This window comes from Mus caroli, unplaced genomic scaffold (genome assembly GCF_978045245.1).
Source record: "Mus caroli unplaced genomic scaffold, Mus_caroli_1 scaffold_18, whole genome shotgun sequence".
In the NCBI taxonomy this organism is placed as follows: Eukaryota; Metazoa; Chordata; class Mammalia; order Rodentia; family Muridae; genus Mus; species Mus caroli.
In genome coordinates this window covers 30,489,469-30,515,170 of record NW_028227273.1, presented here as the reverse complement: position 1 = coordinate 30,515,170, position 25,702 = coordinate 30,489,469, and positions in this window count along the sequence as shown.

The window sequence follows — 25,702 nt, the reverse complement described above, 5'->3', positions numbered from 1 at the left end:
CATAATATATTTTTTTCAAGACACCCAATACAAAGCATCATCTTCGGATACCTCTTTATGCCCAAACCGGCTCTCTTACACTTTGTGAGCTCAGCCACAACACCAGCAGTCAGTGGTCCTCAACCTTCCTGAGGGTGTGAGCCTTTGATACAGTTCCTCGTGTTGTGGTGCCCCCCCTCCCCACATCATAAATTCATTTTGTTGCTATTTCATAACTGCAATTTTCCCATTGTTATGAATCATGATATACATATCTGATATGTAGGCTATCTGATATGCAACCCCCGGGGGTGAGTGGTGGGTGGGGGAGGTTGGGACTCACAGGTTGAGAATAGCTGCCTGACAGAAATATGTTTCCTGTTGTAAAGGGAATGAGTTGATAAATCCTAAAACATTCCCATGGGAAAGCAAATGCCTATGGCTTCAATGAAAGTCTTCTAACATGATTCTTTGCATGTCTTGCACTCCTCATCTGTACAGGGAATGATTACAGAATCTCGTCATGGGAGGGGATGGCTCTTCATGGATGAGCCTGGGCTTTCTGTGTGCCAGGAGAGCAGAGGCCCCGATCGCCTCTCTCCTACATGGTAAATAGCCTTGGAGGCTAGTGACGATCTCTCCCTCTGGAAGAAGGAGCAGAGAGGTTTCTAACCGTTTTACAAGACTCAGCTTTCCTGAATGTGAGCGAGTCTTTCCCCTGTAACGTAGCCTACTATTCTTATACATCACTCCTTGGCCTCACTGTGGTAAGTGAGGCTTAGAGATGTGTGGGAAGCCACATGTGCCGTTGCAGGGTGGCGCGCTGGCTACCGCTGGCCACCACGCATAAGTTTGGGTAAACAACCAATGTGTAAATATGCAGTAAATTTTTTTGCCAAGTCACTGCCTGGCCCGGGCATGATAATGAGGTTTTGTGAGGTACAGAGAGTATAACCAATCAGATGTGAGACATGAAAATGAGGTATGTTAATGAGGTTTTGTGAGATACTGAGAGAGTATAACCAATCAGATGTGAGACATGCAAATGAGGTATGTTAATGAGGTTTTGTGAGGTACTGAGAGAGTATGACCAATCGGATGTGAGACATGCAAATGAGGTGGAAAGCATAACCAATCCGGGTGCGAGACACGCCTCTCCTAGGCCTATATAACCAGCACCAGTTCTGGGCTTGGGGTCTTTTCGCCTCTGCAATCAAGCTCTCCCAATAAACGTGTGCAGAAGGATCCTGTTGTGGCGTGGTTCTTGCTGGCGAGTCGGGCGCTCACAAGAGAGATGTGCTTCAAGAAACTGTTTGCGCTCTGGTTACTTCTATGTCCCTGAGTAATAATGTCCTTTGTCTTGGACCCAAGCATCTTCACTTAGCATCCATTAAAAATAGAGGGTTAATTGATAAACTTGCAAATAGAGCAAAATATTAGCTCTGCCACAATCCTTGGTATTTCACATGGCTATAGCAATTAAATTTTAAAAAACATAGTGACCAGCCCATTGAGACTACTAGATTCATATGGACTGTTAAAACTATTAGTGTCCCAAATAACATCAATAATTAGTTCATCACTAAAGCAGTATTTTGGTACTTGGCACGAGTTAACTTTGGACTGTGTCTTTGTTTTCAAGTGATAATTTAACAGTGGTAATCCTTTGAAGGGTTCCCCATGCCACTTCAGTTGGCAGCAGTGGAGGGTCGAATAAATTCTGTAAAGATCGGGTCCATGCATGGTAGCACATGCTTGCAATAGCAGTGCTCAGAAGGCAGAAGCAAAAGCATCTCCACACATTCAAGGCCAGTTTGGCCTTTAAAGCAAGAGTTAATTGAGGGTTACACAGGGAGACCTTATCTCATTAAACAAAAGCAAGCCTCAAATCCCAGTAGATTGGTGTTTCTGAATATTTTGCCTCTGTTGCTCTGGCAAGTGATATATAAATACTCTCAAGGCAGAGCATGTCTTACAGTGTAACTTCAGTACAGATTTTATCTTGTAATTCAGTGTTGAGGAAAATTATTAACCCAATCAAATAACTGGCATTCAACTGTCTGCCAAAATTTAATGACTCAAAAACGCCAAAGCCTATAGTTCTTTATGTACTTGATCAGAGGAACACCGACAATGTGATTTTAAGCCATCTGTGAGCCATATAACTCACTGATACAGAAATAAGTTAAGAAATACAAATGATAATGCAGCTCTGATAAGTGTGGGATCCGTCTGGAATCCCGTCTGCTTCTCTTCACATCTTACCCATTTATTTAGCTCTGCACTCAACTTATTGGAAATGAGAGGCTTTCATGCTATGAATGTCAAATTGTGCCCTTTTGAGCGTGTTTTGGTTTTTATATACCCTGCCTTTAGCAATTCTAAATTCTTCCACTTTGGGTTTTTGGTATTGCTGGTAGATTTTTTTCTTTTCAGTGCATTGGGTTTCCTTTATTGAAAAATGAGATGTTAGGGGTGGGGTTGTATCTTTGTTGGTAGAGTGCTTACCCAGCATGACTGAAGCATCGATTCAATGCTCAGCATCGCATGAACCCACGTGTTGTGACACATGGTTTTAATCGTAATGCAGGGCAGAGAGAAGACAGGTCAGAAGGTCAAGGTCACATTTGGCTTCATAACAAGTTTGAGGCTATAACTTGGGCGACATGAATCTCTAGTCTCAAAAAAAAAAAAAGTCAAAATTGAGCTGGGGTAGATGAAATTTCAGGAGAAATAGAACATTTACATGGTATCAAAGAATATTATTCCCTATCAGGGAAAAGACGTAAGTCCAAGAGGAGAAAGTAGGCAAAGGCAGCTCTTTACACAACTTAGCAAGGAACTAGACTTATTTGCATCATCTTATCTGATGCGCTCACGGGGGATATATCACTTCTGGGTATTTTCCCTAGTTACACATAATCCCAGTCTGAGCTTGAGAAAAAGCTAAGAAAATGAAAATGAAGGTGTATTCCATAAAATGGCCATTCCAGCACCCTTCGAAAGCCTTGGAATATGAAACTAGCAAAAGAAACTTCTAGAGATCGTCTCTCCATGGAGGTCCAACCAGCCACTGAAGCCTGAAATTCTCACTAGATGCTGGCACGGCGTTTCTGAAAAGGATATTAATAGGTGGAAACTGGTGTGATCTAACTGAAGACTATAGTTTCATAGCTCCATACAAATGGCAGTTTCTGATGCTAGCAATAACTGCTTTGGTTATGTAAGATACTGTCACTGGGAGAAGCAGAGTGAAGACGGTCTGGAATCCTTTGCACTATTTTAAAAACTCTTTTATACAGCGTCACATTACCTTAAAATAGAACTATGTTTTTTAAAAAAGAAGTGTGTTGTTTAGTAATCACTGTGATAAAACTGAATTCTTTTCTGTGTTAGAAAACAAAGAGGGGGCAGGAAAGAATGTGATGGCTTATTCTTCAGAAGTGAGGATAGTCACTTAACGTCAGAATAACACGAACTCCCTTGTAGCAGTTGTTTGACATGCTACTTAACGCTCCTTTAATGTGCAGAGATGTGGTGAGAGACACTTTTCTTCTTTACGAAGGTTTTTCTCTTGAAAACCTTACACAATTTTTGAGAGACTCTCTGGTTTTCTTTTAAATCAAGGTCACCCCAGGTATTTTCAAGCACACTTTGTCCACAGAGCAGAAATGGACAGACACACGACTTTGAAAACCTAAAAATAACAATCTGGACCTGGTGGAGCACACCTGGAAGCCTGGTGCGTTGGGGTTGCATGGAGATGGGAGTGTCAGGTTCAGTGAGAGACTACCCTAGAAACTAAGGTGGAGAGGATACACCAGAGTTCAGACTCTGGTCTCTGCATTCACACACACACACACACGAACACACTCCCACACACACACACATGCACATACCCACAAATGCACATACACACATGTGCATACAATATAGACACACATCACATATGCACTCACAAATGCACACAACATAGACATACACGCACACACACATGCATATATACACACATGCACACAAACATACACACATGCATGCACAAATGCACATACACACATGCAAACACACAGGCATACACACACACACCTGCCCACATATTCACAAACTCACATGCACACACACATGCATGCACACACACACTCACAGGCACATACATATACAACATAACATTTTATCATTAGAATTTAATTCCACAGTTGTTTCAAATGCAACCAAAATCTTAAAGAAGGTAATACATTGAATTATATTATTAAACCCCTCTTAATATAGGAGCTGGCTGGAAGTCAGATTTGAATTTGAAAAACTCAGTAAAAAAAGTGTGTCCTACTTAGCTTTGAGTATCAATTTGTCACAGCTAAATGTCACTTCAGAAGTGACTGTCAATTGTGGGATTACCCAGATCAGGCTTGTGGGCGTGTCTGTGGGGGACTGTTTTGATTTGTAATTGAATTAGGAGGGCTGGTCTCAGGCTGTCTAAGCAAACCAGTTGAGCACAAGCAGGTGAGCCTGCTTGCAAGCATCAGTCCTCCATTGTCTGTTTTACATAACTGCCTGAGTTCTTGCTCTGATTTCCCCTCAAGATGGACTGGAAACTGTAAGCTGAAATAAACCCTTTCTTCCAACAAATTGATTTTTTGCCAGGGGATTTGGTTTTGGTTTTTGGTTTTTCGAGACAGGGTTTCTCTGTGTAACACTGGCTGGTCTGGAACCAGCTCTGTAGACCTGGCTGACCTCGAACTCACAGAGATCGACCTGCCTCTGCCTCCCGAGTGCCCAGCCAGAGTTTTTTTTTTTTTTTTGTGTGTGTGTGTGTGTGTGTGTGTGTGTGTGTATGTGTGTGTGTGTGTGTATGTGTGTGTGTGTGTGTGTGTTTGTTTGTTTGTTTGTTTGTTTTTGTCACAGCTCCAGAATGAAGCTAGAACAGGTAACAGCAATAGAAAATGAGGAAAGTCTATTAGGAGAGATTTAATAATGAATAATCCCAGGTCACGTTCTTGGCTCTGTCCATTATTAGCTGGGTGCACTGCCTGTCTTTTAGCTGTTTCTTGCACTGTTGAAGGAAATGGCATTGGTTCACTTCCTGCAGTATTATCAGGTTTAAAGTAACTGAGCAATGTGCTAACACCAGGATTATCTCAACTGGACTATGGGCTGAAGGATTCCTGTTGTCCTGTTTGTTTAACAGGTGACAGATGTTAACCTTTCCACCATGTTAACTATAAAACCTGTTGAGGGTTTGACTTGTGTTTACATGGGAATTTGCACATCTGCGGCAGGTCCCAGCCAACAGCTGGTTTTTTTGACTGGTCAATAAAGAGCCAGTGGCCAATGGCTGGGAAGATAGACAGAGGCAGGACTTTGAGGATTCCCAGAAAGGAAAAGCAGGACAGGGAGAAAGAGAATCGCCAGGGCAGAAGGAAGGAAGAGGATGCAAACATGAGAGCTGTGGAAGACAGAGAACCAGTCATGTAAGAGTCAGGGAAAAGCTGTCTCAGGGGCCACTCCCCTGATGGGGTCTGGGGTAGCAGAGACAAAGTTAGATTTTAGAAAGCAATAACTCAAGAATATCGGAGGGGAATGTGTTAGCCACATGGAGTTTCAGGAGTGGTCCAACCATTGAGCTAGTTACAGCATATTAAAAATAATATGGCACATTTGCGTCTTTCTTTCAGGGACTCCAAAGTGTTGGGGGCAGGTGGAAACTCACCACTCTAGCCAGGAAGTAAAGAGGGGATTAACAGTTTAGTGCTACAAATCTCAAATTTTACTAGCCCAGAAATTTGTATATTCCTCCACAGCTGGCTAAGCACAATACTGGAGACATCATTCAAGCTGACCTAGTCACTTCTGTATATTTCAGACTAGCTGTGATGTGCACCTGCTATGACGTGGTGCAGAAGGCTGGAGATACACACTGTCTCCATTATAATCAAGACAGAGACTGCATTTCTTCCAATAGACTCTAAGCTGGCTTGGTCTAGAGATCGGTCAACTTGTAACAAAGAATGAGGGTGTCCATGACAGAAGGGATTAGATGTGCCTTGACACACCTCCAAGGGAGGGGCCCCTACTGATAGCCGCCTCAGTTGCAGATGTGAAGCAAGGTGAAACTACAGGCATTCCAGAGGCTGGACAGAATAGTGTGCTGTAGAGCCCTAGGGTTGGTGTGTCTAAGGGAAGCAGATCTCCCGCTTTTGAGTCCTACCTTTAACTGCCTCTTCCTTGATCTAGGGAGGTACAGCTTGGGTTTCTATTTACCTGTCATGACTCTATAAATACCCATCTTTGCTGAGAATTCAAACGGCATTCCTAGGCTGCGGCTGGTTTCTTTTTAGTGACTGTGAAAAAGCAGTTCTGTTTTCCCCTTCTTTCTCTCTCCTTTCCTTCTCCCTTCCCCTTCCCCTTCCCCTTCCCCTTCCCCTCTCCCCTCCTCTCCCACCTCAAACAATTAAAGTGACAAGAAAAATCTGTGCTTCCCCCCACCATGATTTCCACAGAGCCCCTCACCCTCATCCATTCTCCTGTGAGGATGGACCTACTGCACATCAGTTTTGTCCTGTCGTGCAAAGCAAAATCAGAATGTCCTTCTCTCAAAATCTGCATGGCCGATGCTTTTGAGATTTCTTTGAATGAGTAACACATCTGCATAGCCTGAAAACATAACCGCCAAGGTGAAGATATCACGGAAAGAAACAGGAAAACCGTAGGCATCGTCCACTCATCCTCACGGGTAAGGCTGTAACGACGCTTTAGATCTTTTGTTTATGCTGAACTCTAGATGGTCATCGCCTAGGCGGGATGATGATCTTGTTGACTACATTCTACTATAATACATGTTCTTGGTAGTTGGATGATCAGGAAAAAAACGGGTCCCTGAGCTCTAGGAGGTTAAACCCTACGCTACAGGGTACAGTGTAGTCTTCAGGCTAAAGTAGGGTCTCTATTAAGGACTTAAGTTACTTCTAAACAATCAGCATTTGTCAGTCTTGAGTAAACTCAAAAGTATGAGTTTGATAATTTTTAAATCCCACAATCACAGTTAATAATAATAATAATGATGTATATTTCAAAATGACTAAGTAAAATTTGAACATTCTTACCATACCAAGAGAGGAGAAGATCAGCCTGATTTAATTATTCCACAATATGTACATACATAATTAACCTTAATTAATAGTCAATGTGTTTGGCATGCATGACCAAACATCACATTGAATACCATAAATATGTACAATTGTTATTTGTTCATTTGGAAGAATCTAAAATGCAGGCTGTGGGTGAATATGTCAACTGGCGAGATATTTTGGTAGCTAAGTGTCAAGAGCTTTTAAAAATATACATCCTCTTCCAGAAATTCTATTTCTAGGAATTACATCCACTGAAATAAATGTATGTGTGCAAGGTTACTCATCATGTTGGCATTTATAAAAGCACAGTGTGGAAAATATTAGCTATACCCAGCAATAAATTACCAGACATCGGTTGACTGCCATAAAGTTAATAAAATGGTAGTGAGAATAAATATTTAATAAAAGGGAAATATTCATAACCTGCCAATCGAAAAATTAGGTAATAAAACATGTGCAGTGTATTTCCAATTTTATTTTAAAAGTATGTTTGTGTAAGCAAATTTCAAAATGAGAACATACACCCACATCTTTATTAGTTGTGCTTGCTGAGATGAACATTTATTCTTTATGCATGCCTGTATTTCCAAAGTTTTTTATAATAAATGTAAATATATTATAACTCAAGAATTAGTCACAAATTTTTAGTGTTTGAGCTTTACATTTTAATTTTTTTTGATAATTTCATCTGTATACGATAAATTTGGCTCATATTCATTCCAAAATACCCCTCTGCTCTTTCTAGCCCCTCTCCCATCATGTGGCTCTTGTATCTTCATAAATGTTTTATATTAAAATTATATTTCTTTTTTTGAGAATTTCATAAATATATATATACTATATGTTTTTAATATACTCATATTATACTTCTTCTCTACTTCCCTCTGGATTCTCCCATGTCTCTTCCTAATTTCATGCTCTATATTTAAAGATTTATTATTATTATCATTATTATTATTTGTATGGGTGTGTGCATGGGTATGTGCAAGTATATGCAGTCAGTGCTGGGTGATCATATAGGACAGAAGAGGGCACTCTTCGGGAGATGGAGTTTCAGGTGGTTGTAAACTACCCAACTTGGGTGCTGGGAATTGAACTCTGGTCCTCTAGAAGAGCAGCAAATGCTCTTATCTGCTGATAGACCTTTTGAGCCTCTATGTTTTGGCTTTTGAAGATCATTGTGGTGCTTTGGGTGAGAATGGCTCCTCTAGGCTCATATATTGAAATGCTTGGTATGCCTGCAGTTGGTAGAAGTGCTTGGGAAGGATCAGGAGGTGTGGCTTTGTTGGAGGAGGTGTGGCTTTGTTGGAGGAGGTGGGCTTTAAGGTTTCAAAAGCTCATGACAGGCCAAGTCTCTCTCTCTCTCTCTCTCTCTCTCTCTCTCTCTCACTCACTCAGGATTAAGGCATAAAACTCTCAGCTATTGCTCCAGTGCCATTCCTGTCTGCTTCCTGCCATAACAACCACATACTAACCTTCTGAAGCTGTAAGCAAGCCCCCTAATTAAATACATTAAGAGTCGCCTTGGTCATGGTGTTTCTTCACAGCACAGTGACTAAGACTGTGATTCTAACAAAGAAGTTTCCAATGGGCTCACCATTTCTGCTATGTAAAAACATCCACTTGATGATTGGAAAAATATGTCTATTTGGTCAGTCCCCTAATATTGTTCTCTATGAACTCATTTTACACTTAAAAAAAAAAAGTATTTGGGAAACATTTTTCTCTCAACCGCAACCGGAATATTCACTCCATAACGAAGCATCTAGTATGTACAGTCTGTAAAGGCCGCTGCTGTGTGCCACGAGGAATGAAAGATTAGTGAGAAAGAGCCACACTACCGGGGTTTCGAGTCATCTCAGGGCGCCTGTCTCTGTGGAGGCAGTCAGAATTAACAAAGGAGACATGTCTCAGGGTCAAGGCTCTGTGGATTCCACTTCTGCCTGGTCCTGTTTTCTGTACCATGGCTCCACATGTGAACATCGATGGTCTCTCTTCTGCTCATTTATTCTGTCTATTCCAGAGACACAAACAGCTTCACTGACATCACCCACCTCCTCCCGGTGTGGACTGTTCAGCTCAGCCTGGACGCCCTCCATCCCTTCCTCTTTCTCCTTTTCAATGAGTTTTTGCTTTTATGAAGGTTAAGGGAAATCTCTAGTATGGGTTGCCAGCTTTGCCAGGAGACACGTTTTAAAGACTTTGGTGTCAGCAGATACGATGTTTCACTGTGGCATTTCCGTCCTGGCAGGTACCAGACTTTGAGTGCAGACCTTCCTGGAGGTCCTCATCTTGCTGCTTCTACCTGATGATGCTGTTGCTTAGCTTCATGATACCAAGCAGCAATCTTTACCTAGTCTTTCTTTTCCACGGACATGACTTATTACAAAATTCACTTTGCAAAACAATCAGAAAGGTTGATCTCCTTATATTAAGACAACTGAATTTCTGTGGTAAAATAAAGCAATCTGACACAAAGCAGTATAATCTGTGGAGACTTTAAGACCCATTTTTTTTCTTTTATGTTTGGGATAATAATTTCATCAGCCCCCCTTCCCTTCCCCACTCCCCAAACCCTTCCATATACCCCTCCCTGCTCTTGCTCAAGTTCGCAGCTTCTTTTTTTTTTTTTTTATTGATTGCTGTCACATGCATATATGGGCATGTACATGTGTATTCCTAAATACAACCTGCTCAGTCTGTATGATGTCACTCTGTGTATGTTTTCAGGGCTGAAAACATTTGGTATTGGGTAACCAGTTGGTGTGGTCTACCCAATAGTCAGGAAGACTATTTCTTCTGCTCTTGGTACTCCTTAGCTGCCTCTAGTTGTGTTGAGCTGAGGCCTCGTGGTCTCTCCCTGTCCACCTTGGTGTGTCAATGGCTGCCCTCGTTCAGCTCAGGTTCAGGCAGTCATGCTGGTGAGAATGACGAGACTACATGTGCCTTGCTTCCTCTTCCCCACTCCAGATTTGTGAGTCCATCAGTGGAGCTGTACTGTAATTTTGGTTAAAGGATCTCCCATAGTAACACATTGTTCTGACTGTAACTTGGACAGTGGAGACATCCAGTGATGTATGCTCAGTGTTTTCTCCTGTACAGTACTTCAAAAATTCCCTCTTCTTTTTCTTCCTCTTCTTCTTCCTCCTCCTCCTCCTTCTCCCTCTCTGCCTGCCTCCCTCCTTTCCCCAATCCCTCTCCTTCCTCCTTCCCTCTCCTTCTTTCCTTTCTTTGTCCCTTCCTTTCCTTTCTTTCTTTCCTTCCTTCTTTCTCCCTTCCTTCCTTTCTTTCTCTTTTTCTTCCTTCCTTCCTTCCTTCCTTCCTTCCTTCCTTCCTTCCTTCCTTCCTTCCTTCCTTCCTTTCTTTCTTTCTTTCTTTCTTTCTTTCTTTCTTTCTTTCTATAACCATGTTAAGTTATATTTAAATCTCCACCTTTACAATATTCTTGCTACACCTTGAGTCAAAACTCTCCACTCTGACAGTGAGCTTTCCTTTCTGTCTACAGAAGTTTTCATTTGAAAACGCTTTTCTCTACGCCCGAGTGGGATCCTGCTCCTGTTTTGAGTGTGTGGTATTTTCCAAATTGATGCTGTGTTGCTCTTGTGTTTAGGTTTTCTTTTCCCATGTAGTCCTTATTTCCTTCAAGTTGCTTTGAGTCTATTTTTGGGGAGGGCAGGGGTCTTAGCTTTGAATCTATTTTTTTTGGAGGGGGAAAAGGGTCTTATTTTTCAAATTTTATGCCTGCTTCAAGTGTCTAAGAACTGACCTGTCCTTTGTGTTTTACATGGTATGGCCTGCATGCACAAACCATTACCCGCTCACACCTGACCTCTTTCTCTGCTCACACTTTATAGCATTTTGTTGCTCACTGGCCACTCTGGTAGAGAGCAGGTGTGTGGATTGTAAATTCTAGGTAGGGATATCTATTTGAGAAAGTTCTGGCTTTGGCATTTCTAGAAATCCCCTTTGGAGTTATTCCTCTTTTCCAAAGACCATCCTTCTCAAATAGTGAGAGCCTAGCTAGCAGAGCAGAGAGAAGTGACTGGAAACAGGGGCTGAGTTCACGCATCGATTGGTCTTCAGCACAGTGCCCACACTTTCCATTTTGCCCCCTTTCTCTTCGACAAGGTACCCTGTTTTACATTTACACACTTTAGAAAATGAACCTCCAATTTTTTAGTAACTATTACTGTGTTCTATTTAGAAATTCTCTATGTTTACAATTTTAGTACATTTTAGGAGAAAATCTCGGAAGGCAGAGGTAAGATGATCAGAAGTTCAAAGCTAGTCTCAGTTGCAAAATAAATTTAAAGGCCAGTCTGGGCTACATCAGGCTCTTTCTGAGAGAGAGAGAGAGAGAGAGAGAGAGAGAGAGAGAGAGAGAGAGGGAGAGAGAATGTGAAAGAATTCCCCAATGCTACAGTTTAATAAAAACAAATTTGAAATATAGAGCACCAAAAAAAAAAAACCCACCATGTATATGAAGTGCAATGGCTTATAGTCATTGTATATAAGTGTGAGTGTATAAGATAGAAATTGAAGGGTCATGTGACCTGTCCTCAGGTCAGAGACCCTATGCCCCTGTCATATGGTGGAGTGAGTGAAAGGCACTTAACACCGGGCTACTCCATGCAGCCACACTTGCTGGTCCAAAATGTGCTATCCTCCTGCCCATGTAATATTAGACAGCTGGAAACACTTTTCCTGACAGGATATCAGAGACAGGAAGATTGTACAGGCAAAAATAAATATTTACTTTTGATACTAAAAATAAAATTCAATCCCTGGCATTTTGTACAGTGGAAAAGTCCCTGAAGCCTCCTGTTCAGCAGAAAATAACCTTCCCTACAGTGCTATTTGAAAAGCAAAGATACCAAAGAGTTGAGGGAAAAATACTTCTCTTCCACTACAGGGACAGGGCCTCTTTCATGTTTCCAAAGATCTTAGTCTTTATTTGCGTTTGATTTTTATTTTTTTATTATTGAGACGGAGTCTCTTTGTGTAGCCCTAACTGCCTTGGAACTCACTCTGCAGACCGGGCTAGCCTTGAATTCACAGAGATCCACCCACCTCTGACTCTCAAGTGCTGGGATTAAAGGCCTGCACCGTTACCACCAGCTTTGTTTGAGTATATATATATATTTTTTAATTCCTAATGATATCTGACATTTAAACAGGACTTGTTAATAAAATTTAGGCCATCTTCTAGTGATTTGGGGGGTATGATAACTCATTAGTCAGTCAAGTTTTCTAATATTTTCCTGGTAAATTAACTCCAGAGCTTTGAAAAATATGAAATAATCAAATCACTATTATTTGAAATCGCTGCAGTGTGTCGTGAAGCAGTTTGGTTTATAATGGGAGCTCATTGCCATACTCATTACCGTGAATTATAGGAGTTTCCTGGCTGGTCCTCATTAGCCATCTGGCTTTAAACATTGATTTGTGGTTAAGTATGTTATTTTTAGAAAAGAGCACCTGAACATCTACTGAAAACATTTGTTTCATCTTGTTCTACATATTTTTAAAGGCCATGAATCCCACTGTTGTAAAAAGCCACATAGATTCTGAAGCATCTTCATCTTTGACCTTTTTTTTTTTTTTTGGTTTATGTATCGTATTTATGCAAAAGAGAACAGCTTTGTTATCAAGTTTTGATCCTATAAGCTTTTATTCCTCAAGAAAATTCCTAGGGAGTAGACAGGAGAAGGAATTTAAAAAACCAACTCCCCCCCCCCCAATAAAACCAAACAGCCAAACATATTGCTGTAGATTTTCACTCTGAATCGGTGGACAACCTCACCCCCCTGTTATGGACCATGGATGTTGAGGTATCTCTAATCTAAGGAGAACAGAGTAAAACCACTTGCTCATCAATGTAGCCAGCAGACATTATGGAACACTAAAGGAAGGGAAATGGTTGGGGGGTGCTGGAGTTCCTAAGGCTGTAACAGTGAACGGCAGAGTTTCTCTCTGTCCCAGGAGAACTGAGCAACAACCAGAAAAGACAAGCAATCAAAATGGAGGGTCTTGTGTTCAGAGCACAGCTGAGACTTGAAGAACTCGGTAAGATGAGGCTGGACTTGACAGCAAGGACTGGATCCTATTATGCTGTCACAATGAATTCTCATGTTTGTTGTAACATATACTTGTAAAACATGGTTATGATTTGGAAACTCCCCAAGAAGGTGAGAGTTGAATGACTGATGACAGCTATTATAGAAAATGAGAAAGCAAGAGCGATCTGGACTAGGATAATGGCAGAAGAAATGGAGAAAAACAGATAAGGGGACAGTTTGTGACTATGTAGTAGGCATGGTATTCTGTATACTGTCTATATCAGTCTTCAGGAAAGGGTAGAAAACAATGATGGCTTTAGAATTTTGGATTGAAGAAATATATGAATAGCAATCTCTCTCTCTCTCTCTCTCTCTCTCTCTCTCTTTCACACACACACACACACACACACACTCATCTCAGCATTTATTGGGAACCTGCTCTGCATGAGTCATTCACTCAAAATGTCGGGAGCACATGGATAAACATGACATACTTCACGTCCTCAGAGAAATTAAGTCTTTGCAAAGTGAAATGTGTGCTAGAGGGAAGGGTTAGTAATAAAACCACAAAACAAAATTTAAGATGACATCTTCCTTATAGCTGAAGACACCACACCCTTTGGTGTAGGACACAGAGAATTCAAACTTGAACGGCCCAGGACACCCTCCCAGTCAGCCATCTTTGATAGTACTATGTAGGCTATTTGGGGAAGGAAAGACACCAATGGTCCTATCTGGTACTGGACCCTGGAAGATACAATACCAACCTGCAAAGCAAGAGGTGTCCACCGGTGCAGTAGGGGCAAGACAGTTCAGGAGAGTAACCAATGTCTTTCCTGATTAGATTTGATCTGGATCACAGAAGGGAATTCATGCATTGCACTGTAGCATGGTCAATGGGAAGTCATAGGCCTTAGGGGAGAGCCCATGGGTGTTACTTTCCTAAATGGTCATGTTGTTAAACTGCTTTCTAAATATTCATATTTATAATCCATAGGTTTGTGCTGCTTCCAGCTCTGGCCAGAGAAGCTTCTTATTGTGGTGGGTAGGGAATAGTGTAGAGACACATGACTGTTCAAAGGGCTGAATCACAGGTGAGATACCAATCCCATCCCCCAAGGCTTTGGGAACATCTCGGAAGAGGGGATGCAGGAACGAGAACATGGGGAGGAAATAGTTTGGAATGGTGCTTTCTTGACATTACATGGCTGTTGCAGACAACAGTTGTGCTTAAACACTCAAGACCTGCGTAAGCTCATACTAGTTAAAAAATCCAGCAAGGAGTGCACAGGGGCTCCCAAGGCCCACCCTCATCTGAGGAGCTCCTGATAGCTCAGGGCTGCTAGGAGATGGAGAACCACTTTTTCTTAGGACTGTAACCACTGTCGGGCTCTCAGTGCTCTAGTGGATGACCCCCCCCCCCATTCACGTTTGCATGTGGGCAGCATTAATTGGACTCATTAAAAATATTAAAAATAAATAAATAATTATAAAGGAAAATAAAAAATAAAATAACATCCTTTCAAATAGTACTAAGTCCCATGCAGAGAAAACAAACAAAGTCAACTCAGTAGAAGTAACAAGGTTGGGGCTTTCTGGGGAGCATGGAGTCTGCTTCATATACATGCTAATGTTTTCAGAAAAATACACTAATTCTGTCAGTTGCATAGAGCTTCTAGGGACTACAAATATGTATAACTAACTCAGGAGTAGGGCGCTTGCTCAGCAGGCTCTGAGTTTAATCTCTGGGAGAAACAAACAGAGAAAAGTCTCGGAGACTAGAAGTTTACTCTGAAGAGGTGTACCTTTTCCTGAGACCCGAATGACATGCAGTATTATAGGTATGTGAAACCCAGGAAGACATTCCATATAGCATATACAGGAAGCACAACATGGCTGAGGCTACACTGAACTTAGAGTGTTTGGGGAGTGACAAAGGAGCCTGGGGACTAGACAATGAATAAAGGAACTTGGAAATTGTTCAGTATCTAATCAATTTATTTTAATAAAATGTCTTAGAAGTCCCTGCCAGTACATTTCTGTTACGTACTGAATGTCTGTGTTGCCCCTACCTTATTTTTTTTTTTATTGATTCCCTTATATTCAAATGTGAGATGGTGCTACACAGTATTTGGTTTTTGTGAGATAATTCAAACCATTTGAGGTCATTAAAGGTGGATTTCCCACAATGGGACGTGTGTGAGTGTGTGTGTGTGTGTGTGTGTTTGAGACAGGGTCTTTTTGTTATACAGCTTTGGATGTCCTGGAACTCTATCTGCATAAACCAGTCTGGCCTTGAACTCACAGAGATTCTCCGTGTCTCAACCTCCCGAGTGCTGGGATTAAAGATGTGTAGCACCACTCCCAGTTTCTGATATATCCTTGCTCAAGAAGAGACCACAGATGATCCTCTCACCACTGAATGGAGAAAGTCTAGCAGCCAGCCAGTGAGGCCCAAGAGTGGGAAGGGAGAAGACTTTTATCTTCTTATTCCCAACTGCAGAGCCCTGGCTTTGCTGCCTAGTTAGGGACTGTCATAGTAGATTCGGATTCTTCTCTTGTACTCTGGGTTGGGAAGGTGAAACAAGAGTGTATCCCAAAGTAGAATCCCAGCATGGTCCTTTCTATGGTTTTTCTACACCCTCCAGGTCCTACATCATTCCTGTAAAGTGGAGGCATGCTCCTTTCCTATAAGTTAGACTGAGGAACTCGAGGGGTGGTCATTTTTGATGGTCTGTTTACAGCTTCCTGTATCCCTCATCTCGGATGCATGCTGTAGCAGTCCTTGTTAGAAGTGTGTTTCTCCCTTGTTCTTGAAGTGGGATGAACATGAGAATATTTCAACTGTACGTTCTGTATGTTCTATACGTCCATGTGTAATAGAGCACATGCAACTAAGAATAAATGTATGTAGACTATTAGGGTATCACATCTTAAGAACTTATCTCAAAACCCTTTGGCCTCACCTTACTTCTTATATAGACTTATATAGCACACGCCACACATTAAAATAGATACTAGAATTTACATTTGCCATGCCTTAAAAACAGTAATCAAAGAGCTAAGAGCTATTTTCTTCACTTGGAACAACTATAGAAAGAAATGCTAAGGACTGTGCTATTAATAAGCAGAGCATAGAGTTCTGGAAACCACACAATCATACATGCTCAGTTGTTCTCAGCACACAGTGAACAGTAATTTCAGGCTTACTAAATCCATTCATGGGTTCCCAGAATGCAGAACCTCCATGCTCTGCCTTTATAAAAAAAAAAAAAAAAAAAAAAAAACTTGCAAAGAATCTGAGTGGGGATGGAAATAACCTTTGTAAAATTATAAACAACCATGTGCAGTGAATTGAAGGCTTTCTTCAGAAATAGTTAAATAATCCAAAGATCTCCAAAGGTATGGGGACAAAAAGGCTGTGTTTCCTTTAAACTCCACACTATCCCTGTGAATTGCAGGATACATGCTATCTTCATGTTACAGTGAAGAAATGGAGGCTTGTATGTTGGTTAAGTAGCTTTGCTAGTATCTTAAACTAGAGATCACAGAAGCGACACACAGAACCTAGTTTTAAGACTAGTGAATCCACACTGCAGCCTTCACTGTGCTAATGTCCTTCCTTTAGAACTTCCTGGAAGCATTGCTGATGTGACTCTTTGGTGGCCCTCGACATCCGTGTCGTAATAAATGAAATATGTCCATAAACAAGTTAACTGCATATAATAGAGCCATTTTATTCCCTTTATCTATTAGCAACAGAAATGAGGACATGTGCTCCGTAAAAAGTTTTCCTTAGCTGTGCTTTTTAGCAAGAGCCAACTTTAGAATCCAATTAAGCCCATGCATGGAGGGATCAGACCCATCCCTCAAAGCAAATCAACGTACATCTTCCCGGTGATCTTATCTCCCTTACAGATTTCCCTTTCCGGCAGCAGCTCAAATTATCGTGGCATTCCCTGCAGAGCCAAATTTTCATACACGGCAAACCAGGTGCGATAAGCTGGAGGAAGAGATAAGGCTAGGTATGTATCACTGCTGTAACAATACAAGCTGACTGGTTCTAAGAAGTGATTTACCCATGGGTGGAATTTCAACAGGGATGGCAGAGAGCCCAGGCATCGACTGGAAGATGAATACATCTAGATACTGTAATTGTAAATAAATAACAGCAAATGCAGGTAGGAGCTCATTGCTTCTCCTATAGGTACTAACCCATGAGTGGTCCACAGTATGACCTAGAACAAACCAAGTCAAAAATACTTCCATATGCTGGGTGCCATTGGGAGTAAAGTCTTCCTCCTGTGTCCCTGTCACATTCTTGGCTTGATTTGATAAGGAGGGATGTTAGTCTAGACAGCACAAGAATTACAGTATAGAAGGTATCTGACAGCAATCGATTAATTGAATATTTCAAAATGGCTAGCAGAAAAGGTTAGAATGCTCCTGACATAAAGGACAAATATATGCAGCCATACCTATGCCAATTACCCTGATCTGATTAATACTTATTTTATATATATATATACATATTGTACTGTCACAACAGACCTTGCGAATACGTACAGTTGTTATCTGTGATTTGAAACTAAAATCTTTAACAAAAAGCTAGAGAGTCCATTTGAGGGTTAGGGTAAAACAGAACTCAAGGTTGTGACCTGGTATGGGGAACACACCAAATCCTTTTTCATTTCCTTATCTTTCAGTAAAATCCTGGGCCTGCTCGTGTCTGTGAGACTCACCTCTGCACTGGTCACGTGCTAAGTCAGTGCATTATATGTGCAGCTATATCTAGGTTCTTTGTTTGACGTCCTTCCTCTTCCTCCTTAAGCTCATATTATGTCTGTTTTTGTCACTTGATATGAATAGGTCAATTTTGGAAAAACAAGAACCTTACAGAAGCTTTGCAATTTTATGAGGTCCCATTTGTCAATTCTTGATCTTAGAGCATATGCCATTGGTGTTCTGTTCAGGAAATTTCCCCCTGTGCCCATGTGCTCGAGGTTCTTCCCCACTTTCTCCTCTATACATTTCAGTGTCTCTGGTTTTATGTGAAGGTCCTTGATCCACTTTGACGTGAGCTTTGTACAAGGAGATAAGAACAGATCGATTTGCATTCTTCTACATGATAACCACCAGTTGTGCCAGCACCATTTGTTGAAAATGCTGTCTTTTTTCCACTGGATGGTTTTAGCTCCTTGGTCAAAGATCAAGTGACCATAGGTGTGTGGATTCATTTCTGGGTCTTCAATTCTATTCCATTGATCTACCTGCCTGTCATTGTACCAGTACCATGCACTTTTTATTACAATTGCTCGGTAGTACAGCTTGAGATCAGGGATGGTGATTCCACCAGAAGTTCTTTTATTGTTGAGAATAGTTTTTGCTATCCTAGATTTGTGTTATTCTAGATGAATCTAAAATTTGTTCTTTCTAACTCTGTGAAGAATTGAGTTGGAATTTTGATGGAGATTGCACTGTTAATAGGACAAAACGGCAACCAAAAGATTGGGAAAAGATCTTTACCAATCCTATATCTGATAGAGGGGTAATATCCAACATATACAAAGAACTCAAGGAGTTAGACTCCAGAGAACCAGATAACCCTATTAAAAATGGGGTACAGAGCTAACAAAGAATTCTCAACTGAAGAATATCGAATGGCTGAGAAGCACCTAAAAAAAATGTTCAACATCCTTTGTCATCAGGGAAATGCAAATCAAAACAACACTGAGATTCCACCTCACACTAGTCAGAATGGCTAAGATAAAAAACTCAGGTGACAGCAGATGCTGGCAAGGCTGTGGAGGAAGAGGAACACTCCTCCGTTACTGGTGGGATTGCAAGCTGGTATAACCACTCTGGAAATCAGTCTGGCAGTTCCTCAGAAAAATTGGACATAGTACTACCGGAGGACCCACTAATACCACTCCTAGCATATACCCAGAAGATGCTCCAACATGTAATAAGGACACATGCTCCACTATGTTCATAGCAGCCTTATTTATAATAGCTAGGAGCTGGAAAGAACCCAGATGTCTTTCAACAGAGAAATAGATACAGAAAATGTGGTACATTTACACAATGGAGTACTACTCAGCTATTAAAAACAATGAATTTATGAAATTCTTAGACAAATGGATGGAACTAGAAAATATCCTGAGTGAGGTAACCCAATCACAAAAGGACATATATGGTATGTACTCACTGATAAGTGGATATTAGCCGAGAAGCTCAGAATACCCAAGATACAATTCACAGACCACATGAAGATCAAGAAGAAGGAAGACCAAAGTATGGATACTTCGAGCCTTTTTAGAATGGGGAACAAAATACCCATGGAAGGAGTTACAGAGACAAAGTGTGGAGCAGAGACTGAAGGCATGACCATCCAGGGACTACACCATCTGGGGGATCTATCCCATATATAATCACCAAACCCAGACACTTTTGTGGATGCCAACAAGAGCTTGCTGATAAAATCCTGTTCTAGCTGTCTCTTGAGATGTTCCACCAGTGCCTGACAATTACAGAGGCAGATGCTCACAGCCTACCATTGGACTGAGCACAGGGTTCCTAATGAAGGAGCTAGAGAAAGGACCCAAGGAGCTGAAGGGGTTTGCAGCTCCCTAGAAGAAACAACAATATGAACTAACCAGTACCCCCAGAGCTCCCAGGGACTAAACCACCAATCAAAGAACACATGGTGGGACTCATGACTCCAGCTGCATATGTAGCAGAGGTTGGCCGAGTTGGTCATCAATGGGAGGAGAGGCCCTTGGTCCTGTGAAGGCTCGATGCCCAGTGTAGGGGAATGCCAGGGCCAGAAAGTGGGAGAGGGTGGGTTGGTGAGCAGGGGGAGGGGGGAAAGGGGATAGGGGCTTTTTGCAGAGGAAACCAGGAAAGAGAATAACATTTGAGATGTAAATAAAGAAAATATCTAATAAAAAAGAAAAGAAAAGAAAAGAAAAGAAAAAAGAAAAGAAAAGCAACAACCAACTTTCCTCATGGTTTTTGTCCTTCCATCTGACAACTTACAGACTGGGGGACAGTGGTCACTTAGCCTCATGAATCCTCAGCTGGGTAATCTACAAGGTTCAGCCATACTTCTTTTCTTGATGCTCTTGTGAATAGCTGGAATAAGTTTTTGTTGTTTGTTTCTTGTTTTTTGGGAAACCTGGGCCAGAATGATTTAAAGTTTTACTTTGCAGTGAAAGTAAAAGCTATTCTGAAATCCGGAGACCAGAAATGGTTAAACACTTGTAAAGTTAACAGCATTTTCATCTGCTGTAATAAAGTGCAATCTTTTTTTTTTTTTTTTAATTTTAAAGATCATAGCCTTTAAGAATCACATAATAAATATGGTTGACGAATTTCATCACCTGCTTCCCTCGGTGTGGTTTCTTTCCTCTGACTACTTTCTCTTGATAAGTACTTAGACTTCAGCACCCCAGGAGCTCCTTGATAAGTACTTAGACTTCAGCACCCCAGGAGCTCCTTGATAAGTACTTAGACTTCAGCACCCCAGGAGCTCCTTGATAAGTACTTAGACTTCAGCACCCCAGGAGCTCCTTGATAAGTACTTAGACTTCAGCACCCCAGGAGCTCCTTGATAAGTACTTAGACTTCAGCACCCCAGGAGCTCTGGTCTGATAGGTTTGTTTGCTATTTAGAACTGAAAAGGAAGGGAAGGACTACGGATGTCTATATCTTAAACTTTCAAGATAGACTTGGTTTCACAGCTGGCTTCTCTTTTCTTTCAAGGGCATCTTTATTAAATCTTTGAGTATTCCAAATCTATTTTTGAACATAGACATTCTCCCGGCTACCACCCTCACTAACTTCCTACCCCTTCTCACACAACTTGAGATTTCTCCCCAGTGAGTTCTGTTTGCCTTGTTCAGCTAGTCCTGGAGACAAGGTCTACCCTGGTGTGTGGACAACCTAGCAGGGCAAGCTAAGAAAACCTAATGTCAAAAAGATAAACAACCCAGTTAAAAATTGGGCAGGACTCTAAGCAGAGAATTCTTAAAATTTAAGACATGATGTCTGGTAAATACTTTAAAAGATTGCTTCTTTTTTTTTTTTTTAACTCATTTCTTCATTTAACAATAACAACAAAGGATTTTTTGAGGAGCTGCAGACTGATATACACAGCTAAGCAGTACACATTTTCCCAGTGATATCTACTGCCACACCCACTCCAGTAGTGATCTTCGTGGCAGGCCCAAAAACCTGGATGCAGTCCGGAGGTGAAAAGTTCACAGAAACTTAGTCTCCTGGAACCGTGGCATTCCCATAGCAAGAATCCCCCAGATTTGTCCCTTTGATAGTGTGGAGGGTCTTGCATGCTTTCTTACAGTATTTTACTGGATAAGAGTTAGAAATCTTAGGTCAAGCTTAGCAAAGTATACTTACAATCTTCATTATAGTCAGGTATGACAGACTACATTGTATGTTAGAAGCAAGTTGGTGAGTTCTTCTAACAAATGGAGATTCCCTACAGATACTTAAAAGAGCAGCCAAGTTACTCCCATATGCAAGAATTTACCATGCCATAGGAAGAAGGAAGGTTGTGGTCTCAGAAGGAACTAGAGTTAGAACTTAGAAGTATAGATAGCTGAGCCACTCCCATACACAGGAATTTACAATGGACTAGGGGGAAGGTGGACTATACAATAGACTAGAATTGGAACTTTGGCAAGGGCATGAAGCCTTTGCCCCTGGCTTCTAAGATTAAACTGACCTTAGGTGGGGCTGCTTTTGATCCCAGTTGTTAACATTGATTTGATCCCAGTTGGTTCCTGTTAGCTTTTAGTATTCATTCTTCTGTTTTGTTGTAAAAGTCCTTTTGCATCAGATAACTTCAATGTACCTTGGATGGCCTTAATGTATCCCTTAACGTCTCTGTTTTCTGTAACTTATAAGACTGATGTTCAGTTGACAGATACCACACTCCCTTGTGTATGTGTCTGTTTGTCACCCTTCGCACCGACTCCCTGTCCACCTGTAGCTGGAACTCTGATTTCTCCCGTGGATTGAGGGGGGCCGACTGAGGCCTGTCCGTGGCAATCTACTTGCAGGAAAGGAGTGGGGGTATTAATAATGAGAGGACTTCTTGTTTTCTTTACCCTAAAAAATCTTAGTGATGCTTTTAATATTTTCATTTAAGAGATTCTCAAGTCTCCAAACTAAAGGGAGACTTTTGAACAAGCAGTTTAAACATGAAGCTGGTTTGTAAAATAGATATGTTGCTTTGCATGGTTTTTATAACCAAGACCTACATGTAGGTCACATAGCCCTGATGAGTCAGTTAAAGTCTAAAACCAAACACCAAAATGCCCTTGATACCTGAAGAAGGAGTACACAGACAGGTCATGGCCAACACTTATGAGGCAGCTGGCACACAAGCCAACCCCAGTTGAACAATCATGTGTGCCTTAGTTTCTTTTCTGCTGCTGTAATAGAACACTCCAACAAAAAGTGAGCCCAGGCTGAGAGTCAGGATGTAAATTGATCACATTTTATCACAGAAAGCAGAAAGAAAGAAGAGGAAGCGAGGCCAGGCTATCAGACCGCCACGCCTCCCCTGGTGATGTACTTCCTCCAACAAGGCTGCAAGTACTAGAGGTACCATGACCTTCCCAAACGGTGGCACCAATCATGGACCTAATGTTCAAATACATGACCCTGTAAAGACATTTTTTTCATTCAAACCACCACAGTGTGATAAGTATATTTATAATGATTTTTGTCAATCAAATCTACTGTGGTACAGTAGAATGTCTGTAGCACAGGTTCTAGGTACCCAGTTTCCTCCTTTTCCCACAGATGGCCCAGTCCTCCAGGGGAGTTGTAAGGACTAGGTGAGTCCTCTGCAGAGATCGGCAAGTTCTAAATGCCTACAAACGGATGTCAGTGGAGCAAGCACCAGCCACTGTCCAGTCCAGGGTGCTTGATTTCTGGGATTTCCCACTGAGAAATGTTTGGAGTAGACTGCATCTAAAACATAGATATGTAACTACCTAATTCATTGCTCATTGTGTCTCCTGCCAAGTCAGCCCCAGGTAGTCCCAGGTGATCAGTCCCAGGTGCTCACTTGGGGCTCAGACGGGGATGAATTTTTCCTGTGGAATCATACCCCACTTTCATGTAAATTTTTGTCTGTGATTTAATCCCCTCCCCAGATCTCTCTCCCTGATTCTTAGTTCAAAGCTGACTCAATTATAAGAAATTACTTTCTTTGTAACTCCATTACAGAATCCTACTGTCTAGGAAACTAACTGTCCACTTTGGATGGGGATTTTTATTGCTACACGGCTAGTTTCCTGATATTTTTATCTCGTGGGGGTGAGAGTGGGAAAGGAGTCAGTTTACTTTAGGGGGCTGGCTACTGGGACTTTGACCATGCTCCAGTAAGTACATGGACCACAGGGTTGAACTTCTTTCTTCTTCCTCCTCTTCCTCCTCTTCTTCCTCTTCCTCCTCTTCTCCTTTTAGAGGACTGGGGATTACGGGGGGGGGGGTTGGGGAGGGGTAAGACTTGGGAGGACTAGAAATCAGGGTTCATGATGCAAAATTCCCAACTGATAAAAAATATGTTGGAAAAAAAAGACAGAATTCTACAGTGTCCCACCTCTTCTCTTGGTTTTGCTTTCCCTCAGCTATACTCCAGCAGGTTCCTAGGGACTCTTCCATTCCTGCACTTCTGTTAGCTAAAGCTTGTTCTTCCCTGGGTGGTAGGTGGTGACTCTGCTAAGCTCCCTCAACAATCTCCATGCTACAAATGAAGACAGTGAGCTTGGATGTGTTAGTCGTCTTAGAAGTCACAGAACCATTTCTTTCCAACCTTGTGCCTTTGCCATTCTCTGTGGTTCTCTTGGGATTCTTTCTGACACTGATAGTTGAATTAGAAAATTGAATTGCAAAAGGATGGTCTTCTTATATTATTTGACATTGATCATTCCTTATGGCCAATCATCCTGCTTCTGAACAATTTCCACACAACATAGGAAATGTGTCTGCACATATGTTATAGTATTTACACTGTCCTTTTACTTAAAATTAATTTATTTTTTAGCAAAAAACAACTATTCCATTGTAGCTTTTCCATTTTCAAGCAAATTTGGCCACATTTACCTAAAAATATTATCAAGGAATATCCTCTAGAGGGAAAACATCAAGTGATTAAAAACCACTAAGTTTTCTTAATAACTTCTGGCTGGGTTCAGTTTGTATCATTTTTGTTTGTTTGTTTTGTTTTGTTTTCTGAGACAGGGTCTTTTTGTGTAGCCCTGGCTGTCCTGGAACTCATTCTGTAGACCAGGCTGGCCTTGAACTCAGAAATCTGCCTGCCTCTGCCTCCCAAGTGCTGGGATTAAAGGCATGTGCTACCACTGCCCCGCCAGTTTGTATTATCTTAATGGCATTAAAATGTACAAGCATAACTGTCAATAAGTTGCTATGTTAGGTTGCAAGTAACCAATAATCGTAGTTACTATTGGAAGCTAAAAATATTTCTGAGACTTACTATAGTTTAAAATTTCTCTTGAAGCTTATTTATGAAAAAGGTCTTCTTCCTATTTGAGGGATTTTAATTTCATAATTTATTGTCTTAGGGTTTCTATTGCTGTGAAGAGACACCACGACCAAGGCAACTCTTATAAGGAAAATCATTTAATTGGGGCTTGCTTACAGGTTCAGAGGTTCAGTCCATTATCATCATGACAGGAAACATGACAGTGTGCAGGCAGACATAGTGCTGGAGAAGGAGTTGAGACCTCTGTATTTGGATTCACAAGCCCACCTTCTCAGTGATGCAATTCTCTCAACAAGGCCACCCCTACTCCAACAAAGCCACACCTCGTAATAGTGACACTCCCTATGGGTCAAGCATTCAAACACAGGAATCTATGTGGCCATTCCTATTCAAACCACCACAGTGATATTATTTTATTTTTGAAGCAGAATACTTTGTTGTCTATTAGGCCAAAGTGATTGAAGTCATTTGCAGATTTCTGACAGTCATATTGAATGTCAGTTATTACTGATGACTTCGTAGAACATCCTCTTTGACTCTGATTTGGAGCTTTTATTGGTATTTGTCTTCTATGAAGAAGAAGGTGAAGAGCCTTAAGGATATGTATTCTTTGATGGAAATGACTTGGGCATGAATCCTGGGGAAGCACTTTAGAGACTGAGGATCAAATAGATTAGAGGCCAAGTCTCTGAAATCACACAGTTGAGGTGAGGAGACAGACAGTAGCCTAGTAGGCAAATGCCTTACACAGTGCTTTCTATCTTGTGGTAATAAAGGAGAAATCGAAAAGAAAAACCCAAGGAGATGAAAGCCAACCAGAACTCTAGTCTGCCTCCTGCCTCAAAATACACCATTTACCATTCTCTTGAATCTGGGCATTCCAGTTCCCCCACATCACTGAAATAACATCCTGTCTTTCATAGCAGAGCTGCAAACCCAGTCCAGTTAAGACTGTAAAGTAGGTAAGATTGGTCTGAGTCATTTATTTATTTATTCAT